At 35.8% G+C, this 17,785-nt stretch overlaps 1 pseudogene; it reads left to right on the top strand.

Annotated features, from left to right (window-relative positions):
• LOC144225240 (uncharacterized) overlaps window positions 1–17,427 on the top strand; it is a 38,764-nt pseudogene extending 21,337 nt beyond the window's left edge.
• Window positions 17,428–17,785: the final 358 nt, after the last annotated feature.

Raw genomic sequence — 17,785 nt, 5'->3', positions numbered from 1 at the left:
TTTTACCTTTACGTTCATGATCCATTTTGAGTTCATTTTTGTATAAGGTGTGAGGCTTGTGTTGAGGTTCTGTTCTTTTTTTCTTATGGACCCCCATTTGGTGTAACATTATTTGTTGAAAAGGCTCTTTGCCACTTTGAACTGCTTTTTCATCTTTGTCGAAAATCAATGGAACGTATTTTATGGTTCTATTCTGCGCTCTCCGTTAGGTTGTATTGGCCCCTTGTCTCTCTCTGCCAAGATGCCACATTGTCGTCATCCTTCTAGCTATTTGGTAAGCCCCAGCTTCATGGAGAGTCACTCTTCTCACTTTATTCCTCTTTTTGAAAATTGTTCTACCTATTCTAGAGCCTCTCTTGCAATATAAATTTGCCAAAAGCTTGCCTATAACTACAAAAAAACTTGCATAAATTTTGATAGAAACTTTTTTAGTCTATGGATCAATAAGAATGTCCGTCTTCACTATGTTCCGCCCTCTAGTGCATAAACCTATCATTGACCTTTTAATACTTTTTCCACAAACATAAATTTAATTTAATCTATAAAATTAATATTATCATTGAAATACATTTTTAGTTCAGTCATATAGATCGTTAAAATACTTGTCACTTTGCAAGGGGAAAAACCCCCATAAATACCAGCTTATCATTTTAGCATATTGTTTAAAATCCGTAAGTGTCTCTATGTGTCTCCATGAAAGAGGTCTAAAATCCTGAAAAATCTGTGAACCCCTACCAGTATAAATAAATATACTTATTTTTTTCACTCTGTGGCATTATAATTTTTATGAGTATTTTCTTCTCATATACAAATAGTGTTGAATACTGGAGTTTTCTCTGACAGCTATTTCTACCCTATTTTATCAATAAGCATTTTTAATGAGCAAAGTGGCCTGGGAAAAATATGAAGGATATCCCCTCACAATATGTCATCATATTATTCTACCTATCCCTATTCAGAATACTCTACAAATATTCAGAATAATATATCTTTAGTATAATTAATTACACATAACATAAATAGAAGTGCTAATCATAATTTATTGTGGAAGACATAATGAACTTCTGGATTTTTTCATAATCATTTTTAAACATTATTATAAAAACATAATAGTACTTTTAAAAATATGAAATATCTGTGAATATAACTTTTAATTTGCTTATTTGAAAATGTGTTAATAACTATTGTATATATTCATGATATATACAGAGAAAATTAATGAAATATGAATAAAGGCAAGAAATAGAATAGGATTGGTAAAATAGATTTACTACATGGTTAGTTCTTATTGTTAAGGAGAACTTTTGAAGGAAAACATTTCATTGTTATTAAGCTTTTTTACACATGCTTTGAATATTTTATTAGATTAAGATTTAGTATGGTAGGTTAACGACTGTCAAAATACGTATTTTGATTAAAGTGTATAACATCTTATTTTTTGAAAGTCCAGTATATTTCAGGTTATTCTAAAAAGACAAAGAAATACATTAATGGCTGCCATTATTGCTTTTATATATAAATTATTTTTCAATTAGAATACAGAAGAAAATAACTTTCTACTGCTGAACATACATATACACACATGTGTGTCTATTTTTTAAGTTTTCTTTCTAGTATATACTATGTTAAGACATTACATTGAGAAGGAATAAAGAACAGGATGGTTTGAGATGAAATTTCTTTAAAAATTTTCTACTTAAATTTTGCATAGTCTGTTGTGAGTACTGGCAAAAGAAAACATTGCTTCATGTTCCAAGGCCAGCTACTGAGAAATGCATTGAGGCTAATATTAAATAGTTTGAAATTCACAAGCAGCAGCATCCATCTTGCTGGAGTAAATAGATTTCAGATATAAACTTGAATTATGATTTGATTACAGTAAATGGGTTGCCCTCATCTTAAAATGGCATTTTTTTCCCACAGAAATGAGGTATGATCTGTACACCAGAAAGAGATATACATATACATTTACATATTCATATACATATGCATTCATATATACATATACGTTTACATATTCTTATACATACATAAGAGACAGGATCAAAAGAAGCAGTTTCTTCTTATGTAGAATAATTACACCAAATAAGTGTGCTGATTATCTTTTCTCTTTCGCTTTTACAAAACAAAATTAGCCTATAAATCTGATGCATTTGGGATTTAACACTATTCCTTCAGAATCCCTATTTTCTGTTATTTTTAATAAATTTAATTTAAATAAACAGTCACACGGAAAATATATAGTGTAATAGCATACAGCTTGATGAATTTTCAGAAATGAAGCCATAATGTAACCACCCAGATAAAAAAGTTTATTTTTTATTGAACGGATGAATTTATTACCCAATCCCCCCAAATCCCTTTTATTGTCTTCCAGCTATATCACCCAAGTTTATGCATTCTCCTCACTTACAACAGCATATAATGTGTATAATATGTGTGTACACTTTGTGTTACGTTCCACTCACTCAAATTATATTTGTGAGATTCCTCCATGTCATCGCTGTATGTTATTATGGGTAATCACCCTTTCATGTCATTGTGGGTAAATGTGGTTTATTCATTGTTATTATGGTACCCTATTCTATTGAATGAATAGACCATGATTTATACATTCCAGTATATTTGAACATTGGAAGTGATTTCAGGTTTGTGGCTATTGAGAATATTGCTGTTATAAGTATTCTTGTTCATGACTTTTTGTGTATAGACATGGTTCAAATCAATATTCAGTAATAGCAAGAGCAGTTTCCTTTATTTTCAATAAGTCTTCACCAAATATATATTTCTGTTTTGTACAAGTTATTTGTAGAAATTTTCTTTCATATCAAGGAAGTATCCTTCTACTCCTGATTGTTAGAAGTTTTTTTTGTGTGGATTTTTTTTGGACAATACACTGTAGAAAGTATATTGGATTTTGTCAATTATTTTTTCCTTTCTTTAATGTTTATTTATTTTTGAGAGAAAGACAAAGTGTGATTGGGAAGGGGCAGAAAGAGATGGAGACACAGAATCTAAAGCAGACTTCAGGCTATGTCAGCACAGAGACCAACATGGGGCTTGAACTCATGAACCATGAGATCATGACCTGAGCTGAAGTCAGATGCTTAACCCACTGGCCACCCAGGTGCCTCTCAACTATCTTTTCTGTAACTATCAAGTTGATTGATCAAGTTTGGTCCTTTTTAAAAATGTGATAAACTGTGTGGACTATTTTTTCTAATGATAAACCAACCTTTCAATCCTACAATAAACCTTAGTTTGTTAGTGCTTCATGTATTTGTGTGTGTGTATAAACATATATAGTAGATTTTAAGGAAGTGTTCATACATTATATATATATAAAGCATTATATATACATTATATGTATACACATTCATACATTATATATATATACTTTAAATATACACGCATATTTTTCTAAATTTTATTACTATTCTTTTGTTGAGATTTATTTGCATTTACTTTGCTCAGCAACATTTGTTAGTAATTGTCTTCTTTTAAATTCCTTTGTCAGGCTTAATTGACCCCAGAAACTTAGGAAGTGCTCCTTAGTGCACTTAGACTGTGACATTAGAATTATTTTAAGAGTCATATCATCATTCCATTTGCTTTAACTTTTTTCCAACTTCTATTACAGTTCCTTCAATGACCCCTCAGTTATTTACTGGTATTTTGTTTCATTTCTGAGCAATTGATAATTTTTTTATTATTTCTTTGGTCAATTTCATTATAGTCAGAGACCATGCTCTCAATAATTTAAATTAGGTTTTTAAATAAATTAACTTGGGGAAGTACAATATATGTTCTTGAAAAGAATCCACACACTATCTGTACATGTAATAGTTTGAATTCCTTCATTTTAATAAAGTCTTCCACATATTTCCTCATTTTTCGTTTGTTTATTACCATCTTCCAGTATGATTGTGCATTTGTCTGTCTCTTTTTGTTTGTTTCCTGTCATTTTATCCTTCAAAGTTTGAACTGTGTTATACATATATAACAGTTTAAAGCCTTCTTTTCTTAAGTCCTCTTTGTCTGGTGTTTAGCTTTCTTCTAATTAGTGTTTTCATGATTTGTTGTTTTCTGTCTTATTACTTCAATCACTCTGTGATCTTATATTCAATAGATACCTTTGATTGAATTCCAAACAGTGTGTTTCTAAAAAACAATCGTAGTTTGTATAATATTTTTCATAAGTTATTTTCTGTATCTAGAAAAACTCTCATTTCACAGTTCAGAGAGAGAAGTGTCTAATCATCTTAATCTTACAAGACAAGATGATAAATCAAAACTGGGTTGAAGTTCTTGTAAGGCTCAATCCATCTCTGATTTATAGTGCTTCTGGGTTTTTGCTCTTAACTAAGAATAGTATGTATCCTGTGCATCTTTCTTCTATCAGTAAAAACCTCCACTCTCTATCCCCATGAAAATGGTGAACACTATCTTATGTTCTTCAAACTTTTTCTGCTAAACTTTTAGCCCTGCCCTCCATGCGGCCTCAGCATTTAGCAAAGATACTGCAGGAAAATTAGCTATGTACTTGAATCTCTAAATTTCCATCCATAATTCTTCTGCTGTCCCTGTCCTTTCTCATCCAGCTGCTTCAAAGGCCTGAGTCTAGCAGATGCCCCAGGCTTTAAGTGTGAAGAAGCCATCCCTTATCTCTGAGTTTTCCTCCCTTCAGAATTCTCTCTTGTTCTTTTTACTCCAGCAACTATCTACTTCCTTCAAACAGATTTTTTTTCTGTATTTTACTTTGTGTGTGTTTCATTCATTTTTATTTTATTTTATGTTTGTTTTTATCTATACTAGATGGGAATGCTGATCCACTGATAGCTACTCTCTCATCATAGGAGCTAAAAGTCTCTACCATAGAATTATACATGTATATGTAACGATATATGAAGTTAATAGTTTTCTTTCATTTTCTGCTGGAAAGGCATGCTCTTTTCTAGAATTTTTAGCTGTGTTTTGAACTTTCATCTAGTCCATTTATATAATATCATTATTGTTTTACATTCTCCTTATTTGTCTAGACTCAACCACATTTACAGCGTATCTGATGCATCACTGTTACACCTTGGGCTTTCCTTTTGGGAAGCTTTTTCCTCTCTGGATGATAAATATGAATTATAACTAACTGATTTTTCTGCTGTGTAACTGCATGAGTTTTTAGGTATCACTTTGTTCCAATTTGATATCTAAATGAGAAATAGACAACTGTAAAAAATATTAATGGGTGCAAGCCCTCAAAGTTGGTTTCAGAACAAAAGAAGAGCCATACTCAAAATTAAACACAGTATTGTCTGTCTGTGTCTTTGGTCCGAGAGCTTTGGTGTTAGTTTGCAACTCTGAGACTCTGTGAACTTAAAAGTCAACTTATTTCTCATCTTTTTGTGAAACCAGAGCTAATGACGCTGCTCTTTAAAGTGCAGCTGAATCCATGTTAATAGAGTGCAGATTATTATGGAAGCTATAATCATCACAGAGAAATTGATAATGACTTGAATCAGTGTCTGGCTTGTTAATTGTAAAAGCTTTTACTATAAAAAGAAATTATTTAACAACTGCACTTAACTAGTTATGAAGTTTTATTAGAAATGGAGATTAATGGTTCCTATGATATCTAGTGCAGGATATAAAACATCATTGTGTGTAAAATAAAACTGATATTAAGATGTTGGTCATCTCTAACCAGGTAAAGATTTGGAAACCATAATGTTTCACTTTTCTTTCATGTTTCATATATTTAAATGATTTTATTGACACGAATACAGTGAAAGAAGCTTTGTGACTAATAGAACCAAATACTCAAGTATTATCATCCTCTCCAACACATAAGAGTCACTGAAAGAAATTATATCTCAATTCTACCAGCTCAAACATTTTAGAATCCCCTTTAATATAGAATAAATTGGTTACTTTTCTATTACTTAGAAAGCTTAAAATTTGAAGTCTCTCAGGACAAGCAATTCACTGACAAAACTTCTCCCTTGAGTGTAGCTTCCTGATATTAGACCCTTTCAGAAAAATATATTCTAATAAGGAAAAGTAAGTGAGGAGGTAAGAAACATGTATTGACTGGTTTTTGTTCGCTCTACAGTACATGAAGTACTTTACATACACTCTCTGACTTAATGCCTCCAAGCCTATGAAACAGACATTGTTATTTTTATTTTCGATATGTGACAACGGCAACAAAGAAAGGCAATTTATGGCTGGTAAGTGTGAGGCTCTAATTTGAAAGGAGGTGTGTCTAAATTCTTCCACCCAGTAAGCATTACATGTAAAAGTAACACAGACAAGTAGAAGGTGGAAAGTTTCAAAGAACACAGGGAAAATGAGTGCCAAAAAACAGCCTCATTATCTTCACGGCCCTCCTGTGAAGCAGCTTTCTAGATCCCAGAAATCCAAGGATCGTTTGTGTATTTTTTTCACATTTTTTTCTTTCGGTTTTATATATGGTCCATTTACTCTTAAGAAGCATCCATCAGGAATGAATGATGGATGAACTAAGAGAAGTGGAGCGGAGACAGAAAGAGAAAGACACACACAGAGAAGAGGGAGTGTGCGTGTGCTTTGGGTTTATTTGGTGGAATTCTATGACAACAGTATTTACTACCACCCGCAATTAACACCAAGAATTGACTGCAGTTCCTTCTCAGGGGCTTTGCATCCTGTAACTAGATGAGGTCCAGTAAGTCGGCCCGGGGAAGGTAATGTAGAGAGCATTTCAGGCTATGGTAAGGATTATTGGCGTTATTTTAAGTGATGGCTAATTTACAATTTCACTCCTGTGAAATCTTCTGTGATCTACACAAGGACAAAACAATAAAGAAAAGAAGACATAAAGAAAATGAGCAAAGGAAAGGGGGGAAAGAATAGAAAATTAAAGGGAAGAAAGGAAAGGAAACCAAAAGAAGAGAAAACTTACAGTCCCAAGACATTTTTATACCGCTATTATGTCATGGCTAAAGTGCAAACTTTTTCCTCCCTCGCTTTGTTGATTTTTTTTTAAGTTTATTTATTTTGAGAGAGAGAGAGAGAGAGAGAGAATCCCAAACAGGCTCCACACTGTCAGTGCAGAGCCCAACTTGGATCTTGAACTCAGGAACCATGAGATTATGACCTGGGCCAAAATCTAGTATCTGCCGCTTAACCAACTGAGACCCCCCAGTGCCCTACCCCTCACTTTGTTTCATAAGGAAATTTCTAGCTGAAACTATTGAGTCATTTGTGATAATGGATAATGATGAGTTTGCCTTATCAGAGAGTGATTAAATCAATCTACAAAATAATATAAAAGAAAGAAGGAATAATATTATAAAGTTGGAATTAGTGTTTTGAGAGAGAAGAAAGAAAAAAAAAAGAAAAATCCGAAAGGTTAGTCAGTACTGGGGACTTCTGTAATATTTAGGGCTTCAAGGAGGTTAGCAAAAATATGTGAATTTTTAACATATTTGGCTCTGTGCCAGGTCGTATACCTGAGAATTTCTTTTATCTGAGAATTTGTTTGCCAACTTATTTAAGAAATTTTAGAAAAAAAATATTGCTTTTCAGTACTTTATAGACTCTAAACTGATGACTCTTTTGAACGTAGGTGCTAAATTGAGTCTCAAGATGGCGTTATCACCTATACCAACAGTAGACCTAATGTATCAGCTGTGTGTGTTTCCACTGGCAGTGAATTTTTTGAGAATAGGTCAGATGCCATGGTGCCTATTTTCTCAATCGTTCCTCTTCTATACTAGAGGTGACATGATTCCTTCTTGCAGGCTCATGTATACCCATGAGTAGCCCCAACTATGACCTCAGTTGGTAGGAATTTAAGAGACTGTCAAGGGTTTCTTATTACTATGCGAGAGAACCACACATGCATGTAATCTGTTCTTTATCTAAAATTTGCAGTTGCTTCTGTAACTCACTATGTCTCCCTCCTTGTGAGGCTAATGACCTTTATGTCAAGGTATTTCTCTAAGGAACTAGTGACGCTGTGAGGCCCTCCTATGAGTGAAACCATAAACTAGCAAACATACATGCAATAGCTACCACAAAAATACTTTTTGCAAGGGATATGTACATAAGATTTTAATTAAAACCTGGTGAGTGTATAGATTACATAAGAGCTAGGGTATCTGCTCTTTTTTTAATTCCAAGCTCTCAATTCTTAAAGAAATATATGTTCCATTAATAATAAAACCACTCTTATTTCAAGACTGCAGTTAAATTATTGGTTGATATAGTTCATTTTGTGGCAACCACAGTAGGTGTTTATCTCTTTTATGGTTGTGATCAGTGAGTACTTTTATAAAAGATTTCCCCTTGATCCAAGGGTCTTGTAATCTTAATTCTACTACATAAGTATGTGGTCCCTATCTCAGTTTGAAAGGATGAAAGAACACTGAGGCCTAGGAAGAGAAAAGAGTTTCATTCTAAATAACAGAGAATTATTCTTCCCAAGCTGAGACAGCCATCCATTACCCATAGCTTCTCACCCTCACTTGTCAAAGCAGTGGGTACACTCTCCTATGTGCTTCTTAATCCCTGTATCAAATACATATGCCATGAGATTCTTCTAGGAGTAGCAGCTAACACATTTTGCATGCTTTCTGATAATTCAATAGTAACAAAGAAGGCCTCTAGCATGGTTTATTCTGTCTTATGTATGGATATATCCAAAATGAAACTTCCTTGCAAACACTGTCACCTTTAACTACACATAATGCAATCATCCATTCACTACTATAGCAGTCATACCACTGCAGAGTGAGGATGAAGTGTTTTATCAATCTTCAAAACTGCTATTAAGCAGCTGACTCTGGTACACCAACAGAAAGTCAAGAATATGATGACTAAAATACTCAAATTCCGTACTCTTCTATAGTGCGTTCTGCCATTCAAAACATACTCTCATTACTGGTATTCTTAATGCCCAGAACTGCCATGAGATATAGGAAAAAATCTTATAAAAATAATGACTTTTCCAAGATGAGCAAGTTCTAAAAATCACCTGTACAATATTGTGCTTTCAATTTTTTAAACATTTTTTCATTTTGAGAGAGAGAGAAAGAGAGAGAGAGAGAGAAAGAGAGAGAGAGAGAGAGGAAGGGCAGAGAGAGAGGGAGACACAGAATCCAAAGCAGAATCCAGGCTCTGAGTTGTCAGCACAGAGCCCGATGTGGGGCTTGATCTCACAAGCAGTGAGATCATGACCTGAGCCAAAGTCTGATGCTTAACCAACTGAGTCACCCAGGCGCCCCAATATTGTGCTTTTAGTTACCGACACTGTACTCTACACTTAAAAGTTTGTTAAAATATAGATTTATGCTATATATTTCTTAACCGAATAAAAAAGTGAGTGACTTGTCCAAAATTATATATTAGTGATAACATTAGGATCTAGTACCCTGCCTGCTAAAAATATAGTTCCTTCCTTCCTTCCTTCCTTCCTTCCTCCCTTTTGCCTTCCTTCTTTTCTTTTTTCCTTCTTCTTTCCTTAATTCCTTTCCTTCAACTACACCTGCCAAATTCAAGCTACAATTATATTTTGTCTTTACGCCACCGTTTTTTTATTTCTACATTAAAGTTTATCAAGGGAAGAGACATTACAATGTCATATTTCTCTGAGGAATATAAAATGTAATTATATCATATTACATTCTATAAAATAACAATATTATTATTATTAGATGTTTGTCAGGTGTCAATCACTTCTTAACTTTTTTTCTGAGCTAACAATTCTATGGAATTAAGTACCATTTTTATTGACATTTTCCATGAGAGATTTTGAGTAACCAGCCCAAAGTCATGAAACTAAACAATTAGGGGCATCTTAACTCCAGACTCTGGTCTTATAACTACTACTTTACACATTAAATCTATTATTCTTATCACCATTTTAATAGTACATGCAGTCCATAAGAAAACAAACAGTAGACAAAAAAATATAAAATACTGATCTTCATTTCCATTTCAGACTTTCACTTCATTTACATAGGTATATGGGCCTTCTTGTGTGTTTTTCCGAAAAATTTTAGGCATTAGTACATACACACACACAAATACACAAACATATAAGATTTTATAAAAGTGTGTGTTGAGTAAAGCTGTGTCTTCTTTCTCTACATTTAGGATCATGCTATGCACACTTTTATACCTTCTATTTTAAATGCCATATATTTTCTGAGATCTCTTTAATGGCTTCAGAGTTTTCTTTTACCTCTTAATAGATATTTACATTAAAAAAGTTTTGCTATTACTTTACACAAAAAGTTTTGCTATTACTTTGTACATTTGCAAACATTGCAGAATAATTACTAATTATTACTGGATGAAAGATCACTTGTGTACATTTACACAGCCATTAGTACATTTATTCCCAAATCTCTGTCTATTGGTTAACACTGTATGTTATTAAAATTCTGCACACAAAACACCTAATAAAGCTTAAAATGCATTTAAGAGTATTTAAATGTATTGGTGGAAAGGTAAAAAAGTGTCATGTGAGAAATTACCTTCATACAAAGGTAACCTCCAAGTACTAGTATGCCATCAGACAAGCTACCCCGGAGATGAGGGAACGGAAAGGCTCACGGAACAAATGGAATGACTTAAGTTAATTTAGAGAGCACAGCACAAAGAAGAGTGAAATAGATGGGTGCTTAACTGGCTTAGGATATAATGCAATTAAATTGAATGGGCACTACCTGAATCTTGGGTTTGCAGTGTTCATGCTATGACGATGGGATGGAGACAAGGACAAAAACTGAGGTTGGAATGTTCCTTGCAAGGGCAGAGGACTCATGGGGCCATGATGGCAGTCGTCAAAGGTTGGCTGAATTCAGACTGCAAGAATATTGAATATCTCATGTATATTTAGTATGTCATGAATATTTAGTGTCCCAGGTGCCTCATGTATATTTAGTGCCTTGTGAATATTAGTTAGGTATTTCTGCTTTCTCCCATCCCCTTCTATATTCACAGATATATGACCTACTCTATCTTTCTAACCCGCACCACAGTTTAGCATGTAAGTTATTCTATTCATTTTCCTTTCTTCCGTAGCAGAATGAATATTCTCAAATATAGAAGCTGAATTTTGTGGTCAGAAAAGGTCCCTTAAGGACCAAATGCAGAAGATGTTGTAAAACCAAAGAAATAATGGACAAGCAAAGGTACTATTAATACCTTCGATAGTACTAGAAATGGTATAAGTTGGAAGACTTTCCTGGAAAGTAATTTGGCAATAGGTATCAAAAATCTTAAAACATTGCAATCATTTGACATTTCTTCTATTCTAGAATGTTATCTTATTTATATAATAATGCTATGAAAAATATGTGTATAATAACACAGATAATAGCAGTATATAACAACATTGAGAAAACATAAATATATGACTACAGAACATTCATTAAATAAGTGTTAATACCTGCAAAATAAAATGACCAATTTAAAATGATTATGTCAAAAAAGTATTACCACATCGATGGTTAAAATCATGAGATATAATTTTATAATTCACTTTGTGGAACTTTTTATTGTATAAAACTGAAATAAGAAATAACATTTATGCTAAATACATGCATCTAAAAATTAGTAATACAAATTAATTGGATAATTAGTTGAAGACCTTAAAATTTCCTACTAGTCCCATTAGATAAAAGCAATTTGTAAAATGAATCCTGAAATACTAAGTATATGATGGCAAAAAGAATTCTCTAAATTTAATAATAATTAAGCAATTATGTCAGAAAAAATAAATAATGTGGCATTATCTAAAGCATTATTGCCTTTTTAATGTGATTTTATTTTTTAATAAAATGTACTAAGTCTACACAGTGCCGTGCACACAGAGAAAACGAGATTTTTCATGCATAGCTGTTGACACCTACTGACAAATTAATTTCCGGTAGAGTTTACTAAATGTGCATGCTACCATCAAGGTGCAGGAAATGCAAACCTCACTATCCTGGTTTTTGCACTACTGTTCTCATCTTCACATTTACCCCATGTGACAGACCAGACTGAATCTTTTCAGTATTTTTATCTTAATATTTTTGATTACTAGAAACTTGAGTTATTTTTGATCTGTTCCTTGGTTATTTACATTTTCTTCTTTGTGAAACTACTCAGTTTATATGAAATAGCTGCTGTTTTTATTTTCCTTTGATTAATGAGACATTAAGCATTGAAGACATCACATTTGTTACATCAAAAGAAATATGTCCTGGGAGTTCACAAATTTCGTCTATTTTATATCACATATCAAATATTTAAATTTTAATTATATTCCTACTCATCTTTAACTGTATTTCTTTTGCAGCTCTAGATTTTTACATTGGTTTTAATACATATGTGAGATAGAATACTTTCTGATCAGTTTCTGTTAAAAGCTAAACCTATACAATGTCTTTTGTTACATTTTTCAATATTTCTAAGGATATAATAAACTTTAAATTAGAAGAAGTTGCTATAATTACTTTGTGAGATGTTTTGATAATTAAAGTAAGTTTACATGGTACTTCTAATACTTTCGTAAATAGTATCACTTCATCTATCTCTTGATAAGATTCATTCAATTGCCCAAGATGGTACAGTCCATTTTGGAAATCCCCTGAAATAATAATAACAAATGCAGAAAAAAAGAGCAGGGCATTTTAATATCAAGCGTTGTTTTATGACCTACCATGGTAGGTTATGAGGCCAGCTTAAAATTTCTGTATCTTCTTTATACAAGGTATTATTCTATACTTGAATAATTCTGAAATTTAATCCCTTCAATAAATGTTTTTTGAATGTTTATTACGTTCTTAAGCTCTGCATGTTAATGTCCTGCACCATTATGGACCTCACAATATATTATGGACAAAATACACATACCAAAGGTTAATATTTCCATGTATATATTTATAAAAACCTGAGTATATTCATAATAGAATAAAGCAAGCATGACGAACAAAGAATATTTAATGTGTTAAGAGAGCATTATAAAATAGTCCAAGTGATGAGGCACCTGGGTGGCTTAGTCGGTTGAGCGTCCACCTCTTGATTTTGGCTCAGGCTGTGACCTCACGGTCGTGGGATTGAGTCCTGTGTGGGGCTCTGTGCTAGGTGTGGAGCTGCTTAAGATTCTTTCTCTCCCTCTCTCTCTGCCCCTCTCCCCCATTTGTCCTCTCTCTCTCTCTCTTAAAAAAAAAAAAAAAAGCCCAAGTGCTATGTGGGAAAGAATAACCACGAATACTATAGGGAATGAGAAGGGAGAAACAATAGCCTATTTGGCTAGAGTGTGCTGGAAATGTTTACTAAGGAGTTACTAAGTTACTAAGTTACTAAGTGATGTTACTAAGTGATGATGTTCCTCTTCTAATAAGAGACATAACTGATCCTGACAATATTAAGTCTCCATTAATTCTAAGAAAATCATATCAGGAAGTTCATACCAGGATACCAAAATGAAATAAGGCTTAACCCACAATTTGAAATCAGGATTGTAAAAATGTTGCTCTCTGAAATAAATGCAAAAATAAATAACGATAGATGATATCAGTCATCTGTAGAACTCTTCCAGGGGATGTATACATGAGATCATTTCCAGATCGCAGATGACAAATGGGGCAGCCTAATCTTCATCACGGTTCCTTAAGTGGGTCTCCAAAAATGAAGATATTGTAACACCTTTCAAAAAATAATATGTGTTATTGTAAGTCTTCACAACAAATGAAGAACACTAAAGAAAAGAGATGAAACTTTCAATGAGATAATCATTTAAATCCAGGTAAATTTTTATCTTTACGTAGAATATTATACGTCGGAAAGCCAGAGAAGACAACTCTCTGTAAGTGATTTTTCCCTCTCACAGCGCACACACTGGGAAGACGGAGATCATGACTGAAATCATGGGCTTCCTGAGAGCAAATATGTTTATGCACACATAAGCCTTACAGCGATGTTGTAAATGCTCCTGAATTCAGTGCTAACACTGATGGCAGGTTTTCTGCCTGCCTTTTAAAATGCCCAGCCCTTTGTCTCTTTAGAGAAGGGAGGCTTTATGTCCTGGCTGGCCTGGGCAAGAACTCATTTATGCCCATCACCTCACAGTAATTATTACCAGTGTCTCCATTCACTCTCAGAGAGACCCAGTTTGGAAAGATTTTGTGGTAACACTCTTCAGTACTTCCTCCTCTCTGCCTGTTAGTGCTCTTAAGGTGTGCTGGAAGCCTTCTTTTCTTCTCACTGTATTCAAGGCTTAGGATATTATCATCCCTCCTTAAGACCTTGAGTTTCTTCTGTGTGCCTCTGACTCTTCAGAGATTTGTATCTCTGAATGCAGAGTCTTAGAGAGTTTTGTATCACAGACTCCAAAATGTTGTATTCATCTACCTATTGGATGTGCCTACGTGGATGTTCCTGAGGCATCATAAACTCATAATCCAAAACTGAATATAGTCTCTTTCTTTCTACTGTATTCGCTTATGTCAGGGAAGAACATCACAATCCACCTCAAGTTCCAGGCCTCATCTCAGGCCTCCTTTCTCTTTTGTCATATAAGCAACCATTGATCCTGCTGATTTTGTCTTCTCTGTGGCTCCCTAATCCGCGGCTTCACTTTTTACACAGTAACACAGCAGATAAAATACGGGCAGCTCCGGGGCACCTGGGTGGCTCAGTCAGGTAAGCATCCAACTTTGGCTCAGGTTATGATCTCCTGGTCCCTGAGTGTAAGCCCTGCGTGGGCCACTGAGTCTGACAGATGAGGATCTGTGTCAGGCTCTGCACTGACAGTGCGGAGCCTGCTTGGGATTCTCTCTCCCTCCTCCTCTCTCTGTCCCTCCCCTGTTCTCTCTCTTTCTCTCTCAAAATAAGTAAACAAACTGTCTTTAAAAAATTAAATTGTACTTTTTGATCTGTGTGTTCATTTTCCCTCAGGTCACAAGTAATTTGTTTGCCAAGTGTGTGTCTGTGTGTGTGCCTGTGTGTGCATTAGAGAGAGAGTAAGAGAATTTGTATGTGTGTGATTTACTTTTTAAAGGCGTCCCTGTAAAATCTCAGATTTTGCTTTTTTTCTCCACACATTTGACAGATATAACATGAAGATAAGAATCATGATAGGCTGCTGAATAGTTTATCTGTTTGTAGTTTAGCTTCAAATATATGACTCTAAAATTCAGAATAGATACATCACTTGGTGTAGTTCAGATAATTGATTCATAAGTCAGCTACATCAGGCAGTTTTTGATGGTATCTTTATAAATAGGCTGGAGCTTTCAAATGCCTGATGGTATCTCTCATGCTGACATGAAAGGCATTTAGAGGTTGGAATATGCTACCCATACAACTTGTATTCTGGATACAGTTCATGAGGCCTGTTAACTTCCTATTGTACAAGGAACAAAATATCACTGAAACATAATAAATTTAATGGTGATACAAGCAATGCTTTTATAATTGTGTTTTAAAAGGAGCAATGTAAGACTTTTATAATAGATGTTTAGAAATAAAAGCACAAGCAGTTTTCATGTTTAAGACAAAAACAAAAACAATAATAAAGTAAACAGATTAAAAAATCCAGAGACCCAGCCAATATGCACAATGCTAAGAGTCTTCTCATCTGTTCGTGAGTTAGATTGAGCCTGCTTTTGCAAAGTGCATTCACTCAGTCTGTCTTCATAATTCCAGATGTGTGCATACCTCTTTTATCCTAAAATCGGGTAAAGAATTAAGAGTTTTGTAGCAAGATATTTATCAAGCAACTGTAAACAGAAAAGATTCTGGGCTAGAAGCAGTATATTAAGGATTCGGTAATTCTAAGCAGGTCTCCTGTATATGTTGTGAATTTCGTTATATATATAGTTAATGATGCTGATATTTTTAATGTTTTATTTCTTTTTGAGAAAGAGAGAGAGAGACATAGGCAGGGGCGGAGGGAGAGGGGGTCAGAGTATTTGCAGTGGGCTCCTTGCTGACTGCAGAGAGGCCAAGGTGGGGCTCGAACTCTCCAACTACGAGATCATGACCTGAGTCAAAGTCAGAGGCTCAACCAATTGAGCCACTAAGGTGTCCTTCTTTATATGTTTCAACTAGGGAGGCCAAGCATTCTATAGCACACATTATGCCATCATCTTCCTCTGACTGCGATTCTATCCTGATTTCCCCGTCAGCTCTCTCTCTCACACACACACACACACACACACACGATTTTTTTCACTAGGCTTGAAATCCTTTTTCTAGGTGCTGCCCCCCTCACTCCACTCTGTACCATAAAAACAGACACCCAGCCCCTATAATCCTAGAAAGTATCTATATTCCTTTGAAAGAAATCGTAATTTGTCACCTCAAAATCTGACACGTTGGCATATTAATTATTTTGAATTGAAGGCAGGTAAGAAACAGATGAAAGAAGGCCACTCAGAGCTTCCTTTTCCTGCCAAAAAGTTCCTTAGCAAACTATCATCTAAAATTTGACAGCAAGAAACACACTGAGGAGAAATTCTTCCAATGTCCCAAATGTGTGCATGGGTTTTTGGAACAGGAGAAACTCTCGGAGCATGAAGCCGGAAAGTATATGAGCAGCTGGAAGCAGGTCTTCCTGGGCTCGGTGTGTTGGGAGATCTTCCATCAGAGCCTGGAGCGGCAGCTGCATCTGGCGTCCCCCCACTGGGGAGATGTGCTCATGGGTTCTTCCTGCACCCAGCAGTTCACTAGGGAGGAGTGGAAGAGCTATGTGATCAAGCTGCACCAAGCTGCCAAGCTCCATGCCTGTCCCGTGTGAGCCAAATGCTTCTTGTCCCAGGAGAATTGCAGCTGCATGAGGCTTTTAAGCATGTGGGGAGAAGCTGTTGGTGTGCAAGGAGTGGGGGCTCCAGCAGAAATTGCCCTCAGATGCACATGAAGGCCAAGCACAGGAAGGAGAGGTCGTGTGTCTGTGAATTCTGCAGCCACGCCTTTATCCAGAAGGGCACTCTCAACTGGCACCTGAGCAAGCACACAGGCGAGAAGCCCTTCCAGTGCCACCTCTATGGCAAGACATTCTGTCCCCAAGCCAGACCAGACAAGCACAACCGTACCCATATGGGCGAGAGGCCCTTCGGGTGTGAGTTTGGTAAGCAACGCTTCACCTAAAAGGGATCCTGCTGAGGCATATGGCCAGCGGCCACCAGGAGGGTCGGTCCCACTTCTGCCACACCTGGGGGAAGACCTTCCAAGTAGTGGAGCAGCTGCGCGTGCGTATCAGAAGGCCCAAAGCGACGAGGAAGTTCACGTGCGCGGAGCAGGTCCATCTGCAGAGGCACATGGAATCCACACCCGGGTGGAGAAGTACAGCCCATGGCAGCGCAAGCCCTCCCTGAAGACCAGGTGAGGATGGTGGTGGCGGCGCTTCAGCCTGCAGAGCTGGAGCAGGGCTCGGTGGAGGGCATCGCTTAGTGTCTGCCCAGGCCTGCCTGGCCTTACAGCTCGCCCAGCAGAGACTGCGGTGGAGAGCTTGCCAGATCAGCACAGGCATCCTTCGCTCATCACTGCTGAGGACTGGGGCACGGGGCCCCTCCTACCCATCAGAGCCCGCATGGTCCCCACCCCCAATAAACCACATGGCTTTGGACTGGAGGAAAAATGCTGTTTTACTTTTTCTATGAATGCCTCTCTCCTGATGTTCGCTCAAAGGATCTGCCCAAGAACTCCATACCCAACTTTCCTTTAAAATGGCCACCGCTTTTGGGGGCTCAGTGGGCTAAGCCTCTGACTCTCGATTTTAGCTCAGGTCACGATCTCACGGTTTGCTACG

The sequence above is a fragment of the Crocuta crocuta genome, unplaced genomic scaffold (genome assembly GCF_008692635.1).
Source record: "Crocuta crocuta isolate KB4526 unplaced genomic scaffold, BGI_CrCroc_1.0 scaffold262, whole genome shotgun sequence".
In the NCBI taxonomy this organism is placed as follows: Eukaryota; Metazoa; Chordata; class Mammalia; order Carnivora; family Hyaenidae; genus Crocuta; species Crocuta crocuta.
This window is presented reverse-complemented; position numbering and strand designations above follow the sequence as displayed.